Source organism: Vombatus ursinus, unplaced genomic scaffold (assembly GCF_900497805.2).
Source record: "Vombatus ursinus unplaced genomic scaffold, bare-nosed wombat genome assembly UNPS02014805.1, whole genome shotgun sequence".
Taxonomy (NCBI): Eukaryota; Metazoa; Chordata; class Mammalia; order Diprotodontia; family Vombatidae; genus Vombatus; species Vombatus ursinus.
The window spans coordinates 9,934,849-9,959,128 of NW_020954583.1; positions in this window are offsets into that span (position 1 = coordinate 9,934,849).

A 24,280-nucleotide genomic window follows, 5' to 3' on the forward strand; every position below is an offset into this window, starting at 1 on the left:
TGGTGATGGCCTGGGATGCAGTGGATGATCTTTGTATCTTCAATGTCTGACAAAGCTGTAAGTACTCCACAGCACCTGCTTTACCTGCCTTTATGGTCATTGAAACAATTTGTTCCACTTGCAGAAGTCTTTACATTCTTGGGGCAGACATCACCTTAACATATCAATAGGTTTGAGGCCTGTCGATTACTATCAAGACATATGCCAAGATGTTTTTACTGAGGTATTGCAGCTGCTCATGGTACTGATTCTTGGAGCAAAAGGTGACAGTTGGGTGAAGGTAGACACCAAAAATGGATGTAATTTTTAATTCTCAACTAAAATGAAATCACTGTATTTTAACCTGAACATGGGGCTAAATCTTGAAGTGTAAAAGTATTGACACTCTGCTAAGTTGTCAATCTGTTATGCAAATTCAGCACTCAGTAGTATTTCTAAAACTTAATTATTTCAAACTGTTTAAGGTTGTTAAAATCTTAGGACTCTGCTTTTCACAGATGAGGACGTTGCAAGGAAATTTCTGCTTTGACAAATTCACAGTAAAAGAATTATTATTATCTATTATAATTACAAATGAACAGTTTCAAGGAATATACATCATCCTTTTAATAATTTAATCTATATCTCCAAAGAGACTAGATTTTAAAGGATTTACCATTTTACAATAATTCTAATACAAAGAATTTTCAAATTAATATGAGGAACTGCATTTATTTATATAATAGATTAATAAACTGAAGAAACTTTTTTAATATCACACAATTAATATATTACCTGATTCATGGATTTTTAACATTTTGGCTTAATACCAAACAGTAGGATAAATTCTGACTTATCACAAGCATTTTATTAGGAAAGCTGCATTTCACTTAAAATGAAACCAGAATACATTGAATTACACTGATCTATTTTCCCCAATGACATCACACAGAATCTCAAATTTTTAATAATTTTATTATAATTATTTTACAAGTGCAATTTATTTAAATTATTTCACATTGTAAAGTCCACTATATTCAGCTAATCCACTGCCAAACATTTAAAGGTGGTGGTCTTGCATTAAGTTCTGAACAACCACAATTACCCTACTTGGGGAACAACCCTAAAACCACATTCTAATTTAGTTTTAGGACATATTTTCACCAAATCAAATCTGGATTTTATAACTATTAACGATAACATTTTAAGTCTTGCTCTGCTCAGGTGGAGTCAAGATGTCAGGGTAAAAACAGTGACTTGCTTGAGCTCTCTGCCAAACCCCTCCAAATACTATAAAAAATGTCTCTAAACAAATTCTAAAGTAGCAGAACTCATAAAAAGACAGAATGAAACAAATTTCCAGTCCCAGACAGCCTGGATGTTTCAATAGAAAGGTATATCATGCTGGACTGGGAGAGAAACGCAGTTCAGCATGGGCGTGCAGGCCACAGCGAACCTGGAGCAGGCCTCAGAGGACTGAATCACAGGCAGCTGTGGTGGTTTCCAGACTTCTCAACCCATGAAAACCAAAGACAACTAAAAAGGTCAGTGGGAAAAGTCTGTTTCTGCCCTGAGAGAGAAGTGCAGGGTCCCAGCTCCATTCCCTGAACTCAGCCCTGGGGCAGCAGCTGCCTCCAGAGCTTCCAGCCCATAGACTGAGGGGGAATCCAGTGGCTGATCAGAGGGGGATTGCAGGGATCTCTCTGCTGGTGCAGGATTCTCTTGCTTTGCTCATGCGTGGATCTGGGTCACAGTTCTGGGTGGCAGTCCTGGGGCAAGGGGGAGTGCTGGCATGGTGGAGCTTGTAGTGCCTGTAGAGAGGAAACCCTCACAGTTCCAAGACCAAAAGAGTGCTTGTGGTCTGTCATTCATAGACCAGAGCATAGGACAGGAAAGGTGTAAACACCTTGCCCATGAACTGAAAATTTACTGGTCCCTCGAAGTATCTCTGAAAACAGCTACACAAAACCCCTGAAGCTTGGGACAGTACATTCTCCATACTGGAAATATAACCCTACCTTAACAAAGAGTTTATAACTCAACTAATTGGCCAGGATCATGAGCAAGCAGCACAAAAAGAGTCAGACTATATTATCTTACTTTGGTGACAAAGAAGATCAAAACCCACAACCAGAAGAAGACAACAAAGCCAAATCTCCTACATCCAAAGCCTCCAAGAAAAATATGAATTAGTCCCAGGACATGGAAGAGCTCAAAAAGGATTTTGAGAAGCAAGTAAGAGAAGTAGAGGAAAAATTGAGCGTGATGCTAAAGGAGACCCCACAAAAATGCTGAAGAAAATAACACCTTAAAAAATAGCCTAACCCAAATGGCAAAAGAGGTCCAAAAAGCCAATGAGGAGAAGAATGCCCTAAAAAGCAAAATTGGTCAAATGGAAAAGAAAATCCAAAAGGTTACTGAAGAAAATACTTCCTTAAAAATTAGAATGCAGCAATTGGAAGCTAGAGACAATTTGAGAAATCAAGGCACTGTAAAACTAATCCAAAAGAATGAAAAATAGAAGAGAATGTGAAATATCTCATTGGAAAAACAACTGACCTGGAAAATAGATCCAGGATAGAGAACTTAAAAATTAGTGGACTATCTGAAAGCCATGATCAAAAAAAGAGCCTAGACATCATCTTTGAAGAAATTATGAAGGAAAACTGCCCTGATATTTTAGAACCAGTGGGCAAAATAGAAATTGAAAGAATCCACAGATCACCTCCTGAAAGAGATTCCCAAAAGAAAACTCCTAGGAATATTGTAGCCAAATTACAGAATTCCCAGGTCAAGGAGAAAATATTGCAGGCAGCAAGAAAGAAACAATTCAAATATTATGGAAACACAATCAGGATAACACAAGATTTAGCAGCTTCTACATTAAGGTACTGCAGAGCATGGAGTATGATGTTCCAGAGGGCAAAGGAGATAGGATTACAACCAATAATCAACTACCCAGCAAAACCGAGTATAATTCTTCAGGGTAGAAAATGGTCATTCAATGAAATAGGGGACTTTCAAGCATTCCTGAGGAAAAAACCAGAGCTGAATATAAAATTTGACTTTCAAATACAAAACCCAAGTGAAACATGGAAGAGGTAAAAAGGAAAGAGAAATCATAAGAGACTTATTAAGGTTGAACTGTTTACATTCCTGCACGGAAAGATATTTGTAACTCATGAGTCCTTTGTCAGTAGTAGGATAGTGGGAGGGAAAAATTATATACATATATAGATAGATAGATAGATAGAGGACACAGGTTGAGGTGAAGATGAAGGGGTGATATCTGGAAAATAAAATTAAGGGGTGAGATAGTGGGAGAAGGAGAAAGGGAGAAGTAGAATGAGGTAAATTATTTCACATGAAACAGACAAGAAAAGGCTTTTGCAGTGGAGGGGAAATGGGGGAAGGTGAGAGGGAATGAGTGAATCTTATCCTCATAGGATTTGGCTTAAGGAGGGAATAACATACACAACGGGGTATGGAAATCTATCTTACCCTACAGGAAAATAAGGGGAGAAAGGGACAAGAGAGCAGGGGTATGGTAGAGGAAAGGGCAGATTGGGGGAGGGGATAATCAAAAGCAAACACTTCTGAGGAGGAACAGGGTCAAAAAAGAGAATAGAACAAATTGGGGATAGGATAGTATGAAGAGAAATATATTTAATTTTTCACGACATGACTACTTTGGAAGTGTTTTACATGACTACACACCTATTACCTGTATCAAGATGCTTGCTGTTTCAATGAGTGTGAGTGGGGAGCGAGGAAGGGAGAAAATTTGTAACCCAAAGTTTAGAAAACACATGTTAAAAATAAAAAAAATCAAAATGTCAAAAATTAAATTAAAAAAATTAAATTAAATTAAAAAAATAAAGTCTCAAAAAATTTCTGGAAGAGCTTCAAGATTTAGAACCCATACTTAAAGGTCATACTTAAAAACATGTAGCAGCACTCTCAGCTTCTTGTAATTTTTCTCTATTTGCCTTAAAATCACCCAAAGAGCCTGACCAGATCCTTGTCCCCACTCAGTTATTTGGCAGCCTTGTGTTCCCATCCTCAGCATTGACCCAATCATTTTTCAGGATTAGATTATTTAGTTTCCAATTATTTTTTAGTCTATCTTTCCATGGCCTTTTATTACAAATAATTTTTATTGCATCATGATCTGAAATGGATGCATTTAATATTTCTGCCTTTCTGCATTGGATTGTGAGGTTTTTATGCCCTAGTACATGGTCAATTTTTTTGTATGTTCAATGTCCCACCAAGAAAAAAGTATATTCCTTTCTATCCCCATTCAGCTTTCTCATCCTCAGCTTTGAAACCGAGGAATGTCAAGCTATAAATTAGCAATAACAACAACAACAACAACAGCAACAAAACAAGCAACAAAAATCCAAGTAGGGAGTTTCCCTTATCCTTCTTATTTCTATTTTAAAAAAATACAAAACTTTTTTCAATATTCTTAAACTATCTTCTTTCAGTTCTCTGCTTATCTCCTCAGTGGTCTTGAAAATCACACTTTTCTTGTTTGCTTCATGTTCTTCTCCTAAACTTTCCTTTTACTTGATTAATTCCTTGCTCAGTTCTGGTATTATTTCAACTGCATCCCACAATATCTTCACTCCACTGAATTTCTATGACATAGTTTTTGCATATATTGTTATTAAATGAAACCAAGGACTTACTAAAACTTTTACTTCCTTTAGCTGTATAATTCCAATTCAGGTAATTTTCCCCACTAATTTACATGTAATGACTAACCTCTGTTAAATTACAGACTTGATTAGTTAAAATTCATTTATTCTTTATGAGATTGAAGCATGTTATATTTCTCTCACTCTCCCAGAGGACAGAGAGTGAGAGAGAGACAGAGAGACAGAGAGACAGAGAGAGAGAAAGAGAGAGAGAGACAGAGACAGATATTGAGAAAGAGACCTACACTGCCCATTCCAAGTCCCAATATATTAAAGGAGTCTGTGGGACACACCCCTCAAAAACCATTAAGATATTTTGAATGATTATGAAAAATATTAAATGTTAACTTTTCAAGGGAGGAGGTCTGTAGAGTCTTATACTTCTGCTAAGGCTCAGATCGAGGGGTTTCTAAGTTCTCTCAAACCTATTTAATGATTTCTAAAAACCTTGACTGCTCAGTTAATTATTAAAGTCTGCTATATCATGCAAAAAGCCCTTTTCTAAATTAAAACTGACTTCCACTCTTTTTTTTGTTTGCTTATTCTTCATTTTTTTTAGAATCTGGATAGAGTTAACATTCTATAATTTCCAAATCAAGAGAATTATTTTTTTAAATTCTTGACAATTCTTATACAAATTGTTCTCACAGACTTCCAGAAGCCAAGACAGGAAATCACTTGAACTCTCCCATATTAATCTCCATACAATTACAAAACAGTACCCCAAAATGAATTCTGCAAATCAGAAAAATAAATAAATAAAAATAAAATAAAATAAAGGAAATCTGCAAAATCAGAAAAAAAGATGGAGTGAAACAATCTTCTGGTCCAAGAAACAAGGAAATTTGGAAGGAAAGGTTGGTCTCACTCTGGTAAAAGGAAACTATAGGCTAAGACAGGAAGCCTCCTGGCAATGAAGCAGCAGGCCCTACCTCATCAAACCACTGGGAGTCCCTGAGCCCCAGTGCAGCACCAGGAAAGCAGGGAAACACCAACATCAGAATGCCCCACATGTCTCAGTGCAGCTCTGGCTGAATGGGTTGACACCAGTGTTGAGAACCTCACATGCCTCAGGTGAACTGCAACACCCTTACACTACTGACCAAGCCAACTCCAAACCTTTAGCACAGCACCAGATGAGCTGCTAGACCCCCATGGCCCTGAAACCAAAGAGTCCCCTGTGGACTGCAAGGCAGCAGCAATGAAGTAGAAGACAAAATGCCAGGGCCCACAGAAAGAGCATAAGAAACTTAGAATAGTTCCCCTTCAACTCCAGAAATGGAGCTCAAATTTAAATTAAGGAAAAAGAGTTAGAAAAGATGAGCAAAAATTAAAAAGAAAAAGAATCTGACTACAGAAAGTTATTGTGACAGTGAAGATCAAGACACAAACTCCGAAGACAAAAATAATGACAAAATGCATATGTGCAAAACTTTCAAAGAAAAATGTGAATTGAACTCAAGCCCCCCAAAAAGCTCCTGGAATTGCTCAAAAAGAAGTTTAAAAATCAAATAAAAGAGGTAGAAGAAAAACTGGGAAAATAAATCAGAGTGATGCAAGAGATTCATAAAGAAGAGTCAAAGGTGCAGATCCAAGATGGCACAATGCTGAGAGTACTTCAGGGAGCCAAGCTGTCAAGTTAAGCAGTAACTCCCTCTCACTCTCTTATATTGACCTCTAAAAACCCAGAAAATTTTGCCCCATGAAAAATTCTGGAACAGCAGGGCCAGCAGAAGGAAGGAGTGTAGCAGTCTTTTAGCCTGGAAGGCTTAGGGGATTAATGGGAAAGATCCCTCTCACTCTTGGGGAAAGGGAGCAGTACAGGACAGGAGGTGTCCCAGCAAGCCATTGGCAAACACAACCTCAGAAAATCAGTGGCATATCCTGAGCCCCGGAGAGGTGGAGCAGGCAAGTGCAAACACCAGGAACCCCTGCATGCCTTGGCACAGAGAGGAGAACTGGCAGACTCTAGCTCAGAGAACTACCATGTCTATAGTGAGCAAGCATCCTCCTGCAACTGAACCTCCACCTCCTTCAGCTGAACTCCAGGCAGACAGGCTTATTCCAAAAGCTGAACCCCCACATGCTTCTGTGAAGCTCCAGGTGGACAAGCCTCGAGCAGCCAAACTTCCCAATACTTCAGTGAAGCAGTGGTGAGTAGGTGTCCTCAAGTGGCCAGACCCCCCAAAGTTTTAACAATGAATGTTAAAAATTGTTACTACATGCAATTGGGAAATAAGATACACAGGCAATGGGTTAGAGAAATCTATCTCACCCTATAGGAAAATAGAAGGGGAAGTGGATAAAAAAGGGGGGAGGATGGTAGAAGGGAGGTCAGATTGGGGGAAGGGGTAATCAGAATGCATGTCATTATGACATGGGAGTAAGGTAAGGATAGGGAGAAAATTTAGAAGTCAAAATCTTATGAAAGTGAATGTTGAATGCAAAAAAGGATAAATTAAAAATATATAATTGGCCAAATGTAAAAAATAAATAAATAAAAGAACATTAAAAAAAGAACTCATTAAAAAGAATTGGTGAAATGGAAAAGGGGGCACAAGAATTCCTTAAAAAGTAAAATGGTAAAATGGAAAAGGAGATACAAAAACTAACTGACGAAAAAAATTCATTAAAAATTAGAACTGGGCAAGTGGAAGTGAATGACTCTATGAGACATCAAGAATCAGTCAAGCAAAATCAAAAGAATGAAAAAAATAGAAGAAAATGTAAAATATATCATTGGAAAAAAAACAATTGACCTGGAAAATTAGATCCAGGGGAAATAATTTAAGAATTATCGGTCCTTCTGAAAGCCATGATGAAAAAAAGACCATAGACAGCACCTTTCAAGAAATCATCAAGAAAAACTGTCCTGAGGACATAGAACCAGAGGGTAAAAGAGTCATCAAAAGAATCCACGATTACCTACTAGAAGAGATTCAAAATTGAAAATGCCAAGAAATATTGTAGCCAAATTAGAAAATTGTCAGGTCAAGGAGAAAATTCTACAAGCAGCCAGAAAGAAACAATTGAAATATCCTGGAACAACAGTCAGGATTACCCAAAACCTTGCAGCTTCTACATTAAAAGATTGCGGGGCTTCAAATATGATATTCTGTAAGGCAAAAGAGCTTGGATTACAACCAAGGATCAACTACCCAGCAAAACTGAAATTGAAAAAGGATTGTACTGGGAAAATATGAAAGGAGAAGGCAGAAAAAAGTAAATTATACATCACATAAAGAGGCACAAAGACCTATTACAATAGATGGAAAGAAGGGAGGGAGATGAACATTGTTTGAACCTTACTCTCATCAGATTTGACTCAGAAGGAATAATATACTCAGGTACAGAAATCTAACTTATCCTATAAGAAGTTGGAGGGGAAAGTGGAAAGCAAAGGGAGGGGGTGGAAAGAAGGTAGGAAAGAAGTACTAGGGAAAAAGGGAAATAAGATGTAGGGGGCTGATAGAAGGGAGGGCAGAATGAGGGACATGGTGGTTAAAAGCAAAACTATTGAAGAGGGATAGGGAGAAAGGAGAGAGAAAAGCATAAACAGGAGGGGGGGAACAGTTTGAAGAGAAAGACATAGATAATAACCATAAGTCTCAATGAGAATAGGATGAATTCTCCCATAAAACAGAAGCAGATAGCAGAGTGGATTAAAACCACAATATATTGCTTGCAATTGAAACAGAGCAATACACCCAAAGTAAAGTTAAAAGGCTGAAGTAGAATATATTTAGCTTTAGGGAAGTAAAAAAAAAGCAGGGGCAGCAATACTGATCTCAGACAAAGCAAAAGCAAAAATAGATCTAATTAAAAGAGATAAGGAAGGAAACTATATCCTGCTAAGAGGTACCAGTGCAAATAAAGTAATATCATTACCAAACATATATGTACCAAGTGGTATAGCATCCAAGTTCTTAAAGAAGTTAAGGGAGTTACAGAAATAGGCAGCAAAACTAGAGTAGTGGGGAAACTCAAACATCTCCCTACATTCAGAAAGAAGTTAAGGAGGTGAATAGAATTTTAGAAAAGTTAGACATGGTAGACCTCTGGTGAAAACTGAATGGTGATAGAAAGGTATACACATTTATCTCAGCAATTCATGGCAAACACACACAAAAAAAAATGACCATGTATTAGGGCACAAAAACCTCACAATTCAATGCAAAAAAGGAGAAATATTAAATGCATCCTTTTTAGATCATGATGCAATAGAAATTTCATGTTAAAAAAGGACATGAAAGATAGACTAAAAATTAATTAGAAACTAAATGATTTAATCCTAAAAATTGATTCTGTTAAACAACAAATCACAGAAACAATAAATAACTTCATCCAAGAGAATGATAATAATGAGACAATATGCCAAAACTTACATGATACAGCCAAAACAGTTGTATGGAGAAATTTTACTTATCTCAATACTTTTGTGAGTAAAAGAGAGGAGAAGATCAATGAATTGGACATGCAATTCAAAAGCTAGATAAAGCACAAATTAAAAATCCCCAATTAAATACCAAATTAGAAATTCTGAAAACCAAAGGACAGATTAATAAAATTGAAATTAAGAAAACTATTGAACTAATAAGTAAATCTAAGAGCTGATTTTATGAAAAAAAAACAACAAAATAGATAAATATTTGGTTACTTTGATAATAAAAAGAAAGAAGAGGGGCAGATAAGTGGCGCAGTGGACAAAGCAACCACCCTGAAGTCAGGAGGACCTGAGTTCAAATTCAGCCTCAGACCAAACACTTGACACTTACTATCTGTGTGACTCTAGGCAAGTCACTTAACCCTAATTGCCTAAATTTTTTTTAAATTAAAAATTAAAAAGAAAGAAGAAAACCAAATTACTAGTATTACAAATGAAAAGAGTGAATTCACCATCAATGAAGAAACAATAATGAGGAGCCATTTTTCCCACCTTTATGCAAATAAATTTAACAATCTTAGTGAAATGGATGCATATTTATAAAAATATAAATTGCCCAGATTAAGGGAAGATGAAATAAAATACTTGAATAACCCCATTTCAGAAAAAGAAATTGAACAAATCATCAATGAACTCCCCAAGAAAAAAAATATCCAGGGTCAGATGAATTTACCAATGAATTCTATCTAACATTTAAACAATTAATTCCAACAATATATAAATTATTTGGGAAAATAGTCAAAGAAGGAGTCCTACCAAATTCTTTTTACAATACAAATACGCTTATGATACCTATACCAGGAAGAGGCAAAACAAAGAAAGAAAAGTATATACCAATTTCCCTAATGAATATAGATATAAAAATTTTGAATAAAATATTAGCAAAGAGATTACAACAACTTATCTCGAGGGTAATACACTATGACCAGATGGGATATATACCAGGAATTCAGGACTGATTCAATATTAAGATAACTATCAACATAACTGATCATGTCAATAACAAAAGTAACAGAAATCATATGCTTTTCTCAATAGATGTAGAAAATGTTTTTTGACAAAATGCAATACCCATTCCAATTAAAACACTAGAGAACATAGGAGCAAATGGAATCTTCCTTCAAAATGGAAAGTAACCTTTGTTGAAAATTATCAGCAAGCATTAAATATAATGGGACTAAACTACAAGGGGTGAAGCAAGAATGTGTATTATCACCACTGTTATTCAATATTGTTCTAGAAATGTTAGCTTTAACAATAAGAGAATAAAAAGAAATTGAAGGAATTAGAATAGGCAAAGAAGAAATGAAGCAATTACTCTCTGTAGATGATGTGATGGTATACTTAGAGAATCAAGTAAAAATCTACTTGAAATAATAAACAACTTTAGCAAAGTTGTAGAAAATAGCATAAATCCACATAAACCATTGACATTTCTGTATGTTACTTACAAAGCCCTGCAGCAAGAAAGAGAAAAAGAAATTCCATTTAAAGTAACTCTAGATAACATAAAATATATGGGAGTGTACCTTCCAAGTGAAACCCAATAACTATATGAACAAAATTATAAAATGCTTTTCACAATAATAAAATCAGACATAAATAATTGGGAAAAGATCAGGTACTCATAAGTAGGCCAAGCTAATATAAGAAAAAATGACAATTCTACCCAAATTATTTTATTTATTCAGTTCTATACCAATCAAAGTACCAAAAGACATATTATACTTAAAAAAGATAATAACAGAATTCATCTGGAAGAACAAAAGTTCAAGAACATCAAAGGAATTAATGAAAAAAATACAAAGGAATGTGACTTAGCCATACCAGATCTTAAATTATATTTTACAGCAGCATTGATCAAAATTATGTGGTACTGGGTAAGGAATATAGTGGTGATTAGTGGCATAGGATAGCTACACAAGACACAGTAGTCAATGACTATAGTAATCTACTGTTTGATTAAACCCAAAGACTCAAGCTTTTGGAATAAGAACTCACTCTTTGACTAAAACTGCTGGGAAATCTAGAAAACAGTGTGGCAGAAACTAAGCAGGATAAGGTCAAAATTGGTATATGATTTAGTCATAAAGGGTTGTACAATAAGTAAATTAGGAGAGCAAGGAATAATTTACCTCTTAGATCTATGAAGAAAGGAAGAATTTATGACCAAACAAGAAAGATAAAACATTGTGAAATGCAAAATGGATAATTTTGATTACATTGAATTATACATTTTTGCATAAACAAAGCAAATGCAACCAAGATTAGAAAGAAAGCAGAAAGCTGGGAAACAATTTTTACAACGAGTGTCTCTGAAAAAGGTCTCATTTCTAAAATATACAGAGAACTAAATTAAATTTATAAGATTACAAGAATTCCCCAATTGATAAATGGTCAAAGGATATGAAAAGGCAGTTTTCACATGAGGAAATTAAAGTTATATATAGTCATATGAAAAATGTTCTAAATTGCTATTGATTAGAAAAATACAAATTAAAACAACTCTGAAGTATCTCCTTACAGCTATGTGATTGGCTGATTTTACAAAAAAAAGGAAAATGATAAATGTTAGAGAAAACGTGGGAAAACTGGAACACTACTGCCTTGTTCGTGGAGTTCTGAACTGATCCAACCATTCTAGAGAGCAATCTGGAACTATACCAAAAGGGCTATAAAACTGCATACCCTTTGATACAGCAATACCACTACTAGGTTTGTATTACAAAGAGATCATAAAAAAGGTAAAGATCCACATGTACAAAAATATTTATAGCAACTCTTTTTGTGGTGGCAAATAATTAGAAATTGTGGGGTTACCCATCCATTGGGGAATGGCTAAAGAAATTGTAGTATGTGATTATGATGGAATACTATTGTTCCACAAGAAGTGATGAGCAGGTGGATTTCAGAAAAATCTGGGAAAACTTACATGTACTGATGTTGAGTAAAGTGAGCAGAATCAAGAGAATAGTATTGTACACAGTAACAGCAACATCATACAATAATCAACATTGATAGACATAGCTCTTCTCACTAATACAATGATTTAAGAGAATTCCAAAAGACTCATAATGGAAAATACTATCCACATCCAAAGAAAGAATTATGGAATCTGAATGCAGATTGAAGTATACTATTTTCATTTTTTTTCTTTTTTGTGGTTTTTCCCTTTTGTTGTGATTCTTCTTTTACAACATGACTAATGTGGAAACATGTTTAATATATTTTTACCTTTATAGCCTATATCTGATTTTTTTTCTATTTTGGAAAGTGGGGTAGAGCAGAAGATGGAGGGAGAAAAAAATTTAGATGCAAAATCATATTAATTTGGAAAAAAATAGTCAAGAGCTTGGAAAAAGAAAACAACTCCTTTAAAACAGAATTTTCCAAATGGAAAAAATACAAAAATCCACTGGGGAAAAAAAAAGCAGCTCCTTAAAAATGGAATTGACCAAATGAAAAATAATTTAAAAAGCTAACTGAAGAAAATAATTCCTTACAAATTAGAATGTGGAAATTACAATGTGGAAGCTAATGTCTCTATGAGACATGAAGAATCAACCAAAAAAATTGAAAAGAATGAAACAAATAGAAGGAAATATAAAATTCTTCACTGGAAAAACAGCTGTCCTAGAAAATAATCCAGGAGAGATAATGTAAGAATCATTGGACTATCTGAATGCCATTATCAAAAGTAGAACTTGAACATCAATATTCAAAAAATTATCAAAAAAAACTACCCTGATGCCCTATAATCAGGGGATAAAATAGACATTGAAAGAATATATCAATTACCTATGGAAAGAGATACCAAAATGAAATCTCCCAGGAATATTATAGCCAAATTCCAGAGCTCCCTGGGGAGGGAAAGACTATTGCAAGCAACCAGAAAAAAAATCAAATATTGGGCAACCACAGTCAGAATTACAGAAGACTATGAAGCTACTGCATTAAAAAGTATCAGAAGCCATGGAATATGATATTCTGGAAGGCAAAGGGGCTAGGAATGAAACCAAGAATCACCTACCCTATGAAATTGAGCATTATCTGTCAAGAGAAAAATCGTCATTCAGTGAAATGGAAAACTTTCAATGTTTCCTGAGGAAAAGACCAAAGCTGAACAAAACCTTTAAATCTCAATATCAATTCTCAAGAGAAGCATAAAAAGGCAAAAAGGAGAGAGAAAACATAAGGGATTCAAGATGGCTAAACTGTTTATGTCACTACATGGGAAGATGATACTTGCAATTCTTCAGAACTCTCTCAATAATTATATAGTTATAAGAAGTATACATAGACAAAGATTAAAAGTACAAGGTGACTTTGAGGAGCAGACAAAAATTAATTAAGGGGGAAGAAAGGATTACACTGAGATCAGAAGGAAAGGAGAGGTAGAATGGGGTAAATTGTCTCACATGAAGAGACCAAAATACCTATTGCAATGGAGACAAAGATGGGAGTGTGAGTAGTGGGCATCACTTAAACCTAGCTCTCATTGGAGTTACCTCTAAGAGGGCATAAAGTAAACAATCATTTGGGTATAGAAATCCATCTTATACTATAGGGAAGTAGTAGAGGAGAGGGGTAAGTGAAGAAGGAATAAGGCAGCTTGGGTTTGCAGAAAGTCATGATGATACCATTTTCATCTTTTCCCTTCTAGTCTGCTCTCCCCCTCCCATGGACAGAGTACCTTTTCCAAAGTTTATCTTTTTTTTTAATTTGCTTTTATTTATACATGCTGGATTAATAATGATGATTAAGATAATTTAATAATAAGATAAGATAAAATTTTATCAATCAAAATGACTTCTGAATTGTATTCATTTCATTTGGGAGAATGGAGAGCCATAAAGATATGCGTAACTGGTGTGATATAAAGATAAAGGAAATGAAACTAAGAAAAATAGATTCTTTGACAGAAATTATCAGGGTTTTCACCAACTATAATTAAATGAAAAGCTATTGATTTTTAATTTTCTTTAAATCTCCCAAATGAGAAAAATATTCAAGCCACATGAATTGAAGTCAATGACTCTAAGCAATGGTTCTAAGCTATAGAAGGAGATTTGGTGAATAAGAAGCATTTTCTTTACTTAGAGGCAGGCAGCCTAGGTCAACTTTACTTGTCTATTGTTCTTCCCAAGCATGTTGAATAGATCCTATGCATTACTGAGTGACAGGCAGAGTGAAGGTATTGGCTGAGGAAAAGTCATATTTACAATGGGGCCTATAAAGAAGAACTAGAAAAAAGTAGCTTTACACATGTGATAGTGGGAAGCAGCTAGGAGAAAGAGTAGCTAGTTTTCCTATTAAAGGAAACATCATCACACCTCCACTAAATGTTACATATCTGGATCTTATCTTGGGGATTTTTAGAAAACTTTATAAAATTATCTTTGCTTTAGAGCTAACATTAAAGCAGAACTTCTTGCTTTGTTTCTTTAAGTATTGTAAATATCTGTACTACAAACATTTTATTTTAATTTTTTAATTTTAGTTTTAATACTTTCATATCATTTCATGTTCCTTCTTTGACACTTTGAGTTTGAGGCTAAATTTATTTCAAAATTTTATTATTTTTGAGAACAAAATTTTCATTTGTTACTTCTTTGATATATAATTTTCACATTTTTTTTACTTCCTTTTGTTTAATTTTACCTCCTTTATCTAAATGAAGTTTTGCAATTTGATGTTATTCTGAATCCTTTTTTTCAGTTTTTTTAAAATTTCTTTGACTTTGCTGTTATTTTGTTAATATTTAGGTTTAAAACTTTCTGTGTATTGTCTTTACCACTACATATCTATATTGCATTTGCAAATGAAAGTTTGTTAATGAATGATGCTGATGTGACAATATTATTTCATTGCTTGTAAGTATATGAATTTTATTTATCTTATTGCCGCTAATTTATATGCTTGTCTTAGTGCTACTTGCTTATACTATTGCTTCTTATATTGATATGTTTGAATACTGCATGGCTACTTTGTTTCATTATTGTGTGTTTGTTGTATGAGACACTTTAGATCAGTCTATTAACCAGATATAGTATAAGTTACTTGAATAATATTTCAATGAGTTTTAATTGAAAACTCATAGGGATGTCTTGATTGTGGGAGTGGACTTATAGAATAAAGATAAGAATTTAAATATTATAAGGGCATTGAAAAAATAGGACAAAGAGTTAGGAGGTTGGAAGCCAAATCATAGTAAAGTTTGAGCTAAAGAGATAGCTACTACACTACAAGTTATCGGATCTCTTGGAGTATTTGAAAATATGAGATACAATGAGAGTTGGAGACAAAGAGTATGAAAGAGTATGGTATAGTATATGGTGTTCTGAAATTAGATTCAGGAAGACTTGAGTTTGAATTCTGCCTCAGATATTAGCTGCATAAACTGGGGCAAGTCATACCCTCTCTGGTCCTTACTTTCCTCACCTCTGAGGGTTGGATATAATGACTTCTAAGGTCCCTTATGACTCTAAACATATAATGCCATGCTCCTATGATTTTATGAACTTACCTATACACCGCCTCATGAGGATGATTAAGTGGAGGTAGACAAGAAAATTCTGGCCTTGATGAGCAAAGAGTATAGAGCAAGGGGTTAGAAGGGAATTTTTGGAGAAGGAAGGTGCAGCTCATTCATAGAAAGAAGAAAGTAAGTCAAATCTGAGTTTCTCACATCAATAAGTGATAGCTCACCTATACATAGGACTGAAATTGGGTCCTCTTTAGCAGAAAGATGAGTCTCAACAGTTTGTCCAACAAAACATAGACCATGGTAAGCAGATCATAGATTAGATATTTTGTTTCAGACAGAAAAGCTATGCCTGAGATAGGAATTTCTTAGTAATGGATCACGGCTTAGAAAGATTCTGTAGAGGTCTTTGGTGAATGTGTGATAGAACTACTAAAACATTGGAAGGCATTGGAGTAGGACAAGATGAAATGTTTGATGTGAAAGTACCAAAGACTCTGCATTTGAATAACTGAGCGGTTTAAAGGAAAGATATCTTGGAATCATATATTAGGAATACCTAAAAGATTTTAAGTTTTTCTATAGTTTTGGACAAATGGAGCAAATGATACTTTGGAAGTTTGACAATACCATTTAATACAAAGGGGAATCATCATCTCAGTTTTTGGCATGGGTGAATAGAAACCTACTGGAGTGGAGCAATTTTTGTTGCTACTGCTGTTTATTGAGTGCCATTCATCAAGCAGAAAGATGAGGACTGGTACCTCTGTGAAAAAAGGAAACATAAACAGAAAGACTCCAGCTGTCAAAGAACTAGAGGATTCACTTGAGATGAGAATATTAATGAATATTGCATTAGCAATGAACATCATAAACCCGTGGCAAATAACTTAACCATGTAACAATGTTTGAGCAAACATAAAATTCCTCAGATGTTTCTTACTCTTACAAATATGCAACTGCAATCATCTCAAGAATGTATTCTCATGTATGGATCATGGAAAATGAGCCAGGAAACTGTCTTGTAGGTTCAAAATCAACTAAAGAGACTCATGGGATATGTGACAGAAGGTGGACTAAAGGACAAAATGCTCCACTTGGAAAGGTAATGAGGCAAGGCATTTGTGCCCATGTCAGCCTGACACACAAACCCACAGACATGAAAAACCTAGAAAGGCTGTACTTTGTATTAGAAACACAGAAAAGAGGGCCATGCATAAGTCACATGCATGCATAAGGAGAATGCAGTATCGGTTCCTTTAACACCTGAAGTTTATAGCACCAACAAAGTAGAAAGGAGATGGAACCAAGAAAATATGGAACTCCATGCAAACACTGAGAAAAACCTTATCAGCAATTTTTTATGGATGTTTTCTGCCTGAACTCTTAGGAAACTCTAAGGTAACAGTGAAGATTGAAGATATGGACTGCCCAACTCTACTGTAATGTATAATGCAGCAAAAGTTATCATCACCTTCCAATCATTTTAGGACAATTAAGGAAAATAGTTTTGTAGACTCAGGAAGGATTTGACTTGCAATGACAAAAAATACTCATACTTGAGATACGTGGAGGTGAATTTGAAACTTCCAACTTAGTTGTTAGTATTAAAAACTGCCTCCAGCCTATATTTCACCCTTATTATGCATTACTATCCTTTCCATAATCTGTGATCCAGATACAATGGCCTTCTCTCTACTTCAAATGTGTTCATCCCCCTATCTCTATACCATGGTATTGGTTAGCCTCATGCTTGAAATGTTCTACTTGGAAAGTTTTCCCTCCTTATTTATGTCTCAAAGAAACAAAACACAGTAAAAACATTACCTCATACAAGAAGCTTTTCATTATCCACCAGCAAATATAATTCTTTATATCTATCAAGTATTTGTTTTCTTTATATTTATTCTGTATACTTACATATGTAATTGCTATCTAATCAATTGGAATGTAAGCTCCTTGAGTAGAGATGGAGTCATTCTTTTGATTTGTATCCTCAATTCCTAGCAGAAGGCCTGGCAATTAGTAAGTATTTACTAAATTATCAATTGATAAGGATATCAGTTATCCATTAAATACCACAAACCCCAGACTTATTTTATTTTTCCTTTGCAACTTCCTAGAATTTTAGAAGGAAACAAATTTTGCATATATTTTTTCTAACAAAATGAAAAGGAAACAAAATGCTATATTAATAAACTTAAAATACACCTTAATAATTTAAAATGTCTATTAAGAGCACAATTTACAATGCTAATTTTGTACTTCTCTAGATTACCAGTGAAATAACTTGAACATCTGAGTGTAGCCATGCTACTGTGCAAATGAACACAGTATTTCTTATTTAAAAATATAACTAGAATCTTTAATGAAAGATGATAACTACAAGACCTCAAATTGTTGTTATTTTTCATTGGAGAACTCCAAGTGCTGATAAAGAAAAACAAAACCTTATTTTTTTTGGGGGAGGAACTATACTACTAACAATTCATGATGCCTATAGAATTATCACAACATAGCAGATATCTTGAGAAGAAAGCAACAGGTTTTTGTCAAGTTCAGGTTATAAACAAATTTTTATTTAATTAATACATCTTCTATGACTCCTGGAGAGCTCTGGACATAAATGACTTTTTATTTAACTCATAGGTCATTTTCAGACCTCTTATTAGAGAACTAATCTTTCTGAATAATTTACATCTGATTGCTCACTTACAACAATAAGCATTTACTAACTTCCTAGCATGGTATCAAGCACAGAGATAGATATAAAAATGTAGAGAAGGTAAAACAAGCTTTCTAGCAAGTTTATGCACACATATATACATATGTACAATATACATAAGTGTATGATTGTGCATATGTATGTACATTTACATAGTACATATATGTGCATTTGTATATATGCACACATACATATATATATATATATGTATACAACATAAACACATATGCATATATACAACAGAGGCACTGTAGTAAACAGATAAAGACCCACCTTCAGAACTAAGTAGATCTTCATTCAAATCATATTTCTTATACATACTGACTATGGAACATTGGAAAAGCCACTAACCCTCTTACTACTTTAGTCATATTTATAAGATATAAATTTCAGAGACAGTGCCAATACATACAGGTAGAGGAAGCTTCCTAGTCTATGAGTCCTTTCTATAAATTAAAATAAACAATTCAATCCCTCTCCCTACTTATACATTATGTGTAGGAAAGTTGACCACCAGTTGATATATTCTTTTTGAACAAAAAACCTCAAAAGACCACATAGTAGGGCATAGTAAATATGCATCAGGGCAGAAAAAGATAGTAGGCTGTTTCTGGGTTTGAAGGTGGCCATCTGACATATGCCAACACAAAAACAAAAATATGGCAATATTGATAAAATTGAAAACAGGCTTTTCAGAAGTGATGGTAATGGAATCATAGTAAGAAGAAAGAGAGGAAAGTAGGAAGGGTTGAAATAGAGATCATTTAGGCAATTTAACAATTGTTTGTCCTTTTTCTTACAGTTTTACAGAGAGGAACAAAAGGAACAAATAATGATTAACAGTTGCAGATAAGTTGGGTTGGCATCATAGGATTTTCTTTATCCTACTTCATGTCTGTAGTCCAGTCCAAAATATATTTAATTTTCTAACAAATAGCTAAGCTAGAAGTTAGGAGATGGGCATCACTGGAGATCTTTTAGATTCAGTCATAGGTCTCAGCACTAATTTCCAGTGTTGAAAGGTAGTGGTTGTGCCAGCTGAAGACATGGCTTGGGCAGGGCAGAAGAGAGAATTATAGGTTCAAAAGAAGGATAATAAAACATTGTAAGAGATAAGCCAAAGAATAGAATAGAATTCTTACTCCAATATCTTAGCACATACTGGACAATCCAAATTGAAATCTGCTCTCCTCAATCAGAATTAGCATTCTTGAAACTAGATTTTGGATCATCCTAGAAAGGTTAAAGAGTAAGAAAGAACTTGAAATGAGAGCAATACTTATTGGAAAGAGGCATTAAAATTACACCAATAATAAGAAGAATGGATCAATTGAGTAGGAAAGAAGGAATAGGTATAAAACTCTTATTTGAACTGGTGGAAGAAAATATAAAATAAATGAGTAGAAAATAAAAGAAAACTCAAAAATATTGGATTGAGTGGGGTAACAGAAGGAAAAGATTATTGCAGGATAATAGGAGGAAATGGGTATGGTAAGAAAATTATGTTAAATTCTTTTATTACCTTTGTTCCAAAAACCTCTGCCATTTGGATTCTGACATCATTACTCAATTGGAATTGTTTTCTCAAAAGCTATCAGTAGGTGCAGCTAGGTGGCGCAGTGCATAGAGTATTGGCTCTGGAGTCAAGAGAACATGAATTCAAATCTGGCCTCAGACACTCAACACTTATTAACTGTGTGACCCTGGGCAAGTCACTTAACCCCATTGCCCAAACCAAAAAAAACCTACCAGTGATCTCTTAATTATTTAATGTAGAAGCTTTTTTTTAATCATTAATTTTTCTGCAGTGTTTGATAGTATTAATACACATTTTCATCTTGTACACTCTCTTATCTGTGGGTTTTTATGATGTTATTCTCTTACCTGTGTGACTGCTTCTTCTCAGTTTCTTTTGCTGAATAATCATCCAGTTCATGTTCCCTAACCATATTTGTTATCTAAGGGGCTGTCCTAGGCTCTCTTGTCTATCTCCCTTGGTTACTTCATCAACTCTCTTCAACTGAATCATCATCCTATTCAAATAACACTCAAATCTTTAAGTCTCTCAGATCTCTATTTTTCTCCCAAGGTCAAGTCCCATTCCACCAACTGCTTATTGGACATTTTGAAATAGATATTTCATAGATATCTCCAACTCTCCATGTTCAAAGTAGAACACATTATATTTCTTTAAAACTCACTCCTTTTCTTAATTTCCCTACTTCTGTACAGGACACTCCCAACATATAATTCACCTAACATCACAATCTTAGTGTCATCCTTGACTCATTCTTACTCACATCACATATACAATCTAATGTCATAATAATGTCTAATGTACAGATAAAGACCTGTGCAACATTTCTCATATATGTACCCTTCTTTCCACTCTCACAACTGTTACCCTAGTCTAGGTCCTCATCACCTCTCACTTTGACCATTTCAATAAACTCCTAGTTGTCCTGCCTGTCTTTCCCTACTGATATCCACCCCCTGCCAAAGTCATTTTCTTAAAGTGCAAATCTAACCTTGTCAAATCCTACTGAATAATATTCAGTGACTCCCTATTTATTTCTAGGCTCAAATGTAATAACCTCTTCTATTTGGTACTTTTTTTTCAGGATCTAGAGAAAAACAATAACAAATTTAAATAGTAAGGGATAATCTATTGACAGATAAACACTCCATTGGCATCTTCATGAAGACAAGAAAACACTAGGAATCTCTGTAGTATATTGGGTATATCACCTGTAACTAACTTATAGGAAGAAATGGAAAAGAGTCACATGGGATGGGCAGACAGGACTGGGTTACCATCTTCATTACTGCATCTAACACTGGTTAGAGCAGAGATTCATTGGCATTTTGCAGTTCTCTTACTATTATATAATGGGGAAAAATCTTAACTCATCATTCCACAATATCAAGTATATTGCATGTCAAGATTAAAGGTGAAATACTTCTCAAAAAATTTCAAGAAAACACATAAAAATAGGCAGTGCTCTAAATCGGAGGTGTTAAACTCACAACCCCTTGGTTCCATGCATCCTTGTAAAGTCCCCTACTCTGCACATAATCAGATTAAAATATAAGTGAGATATATTTAATATAATAAGTAAACACTAAAGTAAAACATGGAGATTGTCAATTTGTGGTATTCTAAGTCAATATGTAGCTAGCAAGTGTACATTTTTATTTGAGTTTGACTTCACTGCCAAATGACAGAAGAGGAAGCCATAGATATTATATCATTTTATTTGATGACATTGAAGGAAAATCACCACCTCACTTGTGGCTCAGAAGTGTTTCATAAATGTCACAGAATCTTAAAAAGGAATGAGTTCAGTTAACTACCAAAGAAAAGAATCTTGAACATTTATTTTAAAAGGAGATGTGACTATATTTAAAAGAAGGATGTGGGCATCAAGTATAAAATGAGATTTGAATTGAAAACATGGGAGATTTTGAGTATCCAAAGGGGAAAAAATGAAATAATTCAGGGGTTTCACTGAATCTAGTAAGAGAGCATGTTGGACTTGCTGTTCAAAGTAATGGAAAAACCTGTAATTTTAACAGCCTTCTACCTGATCTTTCTACTTTTCTCTCCTCTCCAATCCATCTCCCATGCAGGAAGAAACAAAAGTGGCATTGTAGTACACTATAAACCAACTAGACAGAAAGATGAAATAGATGAGTTTTTGAGGGGAAAAAAATCACAAACCTAGCACAGTCCTGATGTAGCACTGAGAGGGAAGTTTAATTATCCATCTATTTGGATCTCTTACTTGCCTTTATCCAAATATTTTTTTTTTTACTTCTCTTGAGTCTCATATTTGAAAATCAATTCTGTTCAGCTCTGTTTTTTTTTTCATGAGGAAAGGTTTGAAACCCCCTATTTCATTGAATGTCCATCTCCTCCCCTGAAAAGTTGTGTTCAGTTTTGTGAGTAGTTGATTATTGATTGTAATCAAAGCTCCTTTGCCTGTTGGGTTATTGTATTCCAAGCTCTCTGATTCATTTATGTAGAAGTTGCTAAGTCCTGTGCAATTCTTACTGTGCTTACACAATATTCAACTTGTTTCTTTCCTGCCACTTACAATATTTTCTACTGGATCTGATAATTCTAGAATTTGGTTACATAGTATTCCTGGGAATTTTCATTTTGGGAATTATTTCAGTAAGTGGTCAGTGGATTCTTTCAATAACTATTTTGCCCTCTGGTCTAGGACCTTAGGGCAGTTTCCCTTCATAATTCCTTGAAAGATGCTGTTTAGGCTCTTTTTTTTGTCATGGTTTTCAGGTAAACCAATAATTCTTGAATTATTTTTCTGGGATCTATTTTCCAGGTCAGTTATTTTCCAATGAGATATTTTACATTTTCTTCTATTTTTTCATTCTTTTGTTTCTTTTTGACTGATTCTTGATGTCTCATAAAGTCATTAGGAACCACTTGCCCCATTCTAATTTTTAAGAAATTATTTTCATTAGTTAGTTTTTCTACCTTCTTTTCCATTTCACCAATTCTATTCTTTTTTTTAAATTTTTTTTTCATTTTTAGACAATTGGGGTTAAGTGACTTGCCCAGGGTCACACAGCTAGTAAGTGTCAAGTGTTTGGTTTGAGGCCAGATTTGAACTCAGGTCCTGCTGACTTCAGGGTTGGTGGTCTATCCACCACACCACCTAGCTGTTTTATTTAATGGATTTTTTCCCCCATTGGGCCAACTGTATTTTTAAGGAATTGTTTTCTACAGTCAATTTTTGTCTTTCCTTTTCCAAGCTATTGACTCTCTCTTGCATACCTCTCATTTATTTTTTTCCCATTTTTTATTCTACTTCTCTTATTTGACTTTTAAAATCCCTCTTGAGCTCTTCCAAGAAGGCTTTTTGGTCTTGAGATCAAATCATATTCCCCTTTGAGGTTTCAAATGTAGGTATATTGACAATGATCCTCTCCTGAGTTTGTATTTTGATCTTCTTTGCCCCTTAGAAACAATCTATCTTCAGTGTTCATTTATGCTTTTTGCTTATATTGTTTTTCTATTTCCTGCCTTTTTAAGTTGAGCTCAGCTCCTGGGGCACAGGGAGCACTGTCTCAAGCTTTTGGTCTGGGGTTGGGAGCGGGGAACAAGAGCCTGGTCACTGGTTGTGTGTGCTGGGGCCTCAGGTGCTGGCAGCTGGAGGCTATAGTGATCTGGCAGCTTATTTGGTGCTGAGCTGGGGTCCTAGTGGTGGTGTTTGCTCTGTGCTGAGGCCAGGTGGCATTTTATCTGCATTTTCCCCTGGCTACACTGAAGTATTTGGGGTCTGGCTGCTGGAGTATGCTTTTCCATCCTAGGCTCAGCTGATATATAGGGTGGTCTGCTACTGGAGGGCACCTCCCTGCCTGAAGTGGCAGTAGAACAAGGGCCAGTGAGGCCATTGGAGGCCACCTCCTGACCCAGGGATGCATAGGTTCATGTGGTGTTTCTCCTCGGTGGAGTCTGCTGGTTCCATGTGCTAAAACATGTGAGGGATCCTGGTTTTGGTGTTCACCCTATTCACATTGACAGCATTGAGACAGTACTGATGAAAGTAAGGTTAAAGCAATGCCCATTGCCCAACCTCCTATCTTCCAATCCACTGTAATAAGTCCTTTGTGCCTCCTCATGTGAAATCATTTAACTCATTCTGCCTCTCTCTTCCTTCTGCACCCAGCATACTCCCAGTTTTCATCTACTCAACTACTCTTGTGACATTTCAGGTTAAATTTTGGTTTAGATGGAAGTTTCCTGGAAAATGTTATATTTCTTACTCTTTGTAAATGAGACTATCTTTCATTATTTCAACTAGAGCTAACCAAAATAAACAGACTGAAAGACAGGTTTTTATTGTTGTTGTTGTTTGGTTGGTTTCTGTTTAAGAAAAGAATGTAGATACATGGCACAAAATAAAAATTAAGGAGAT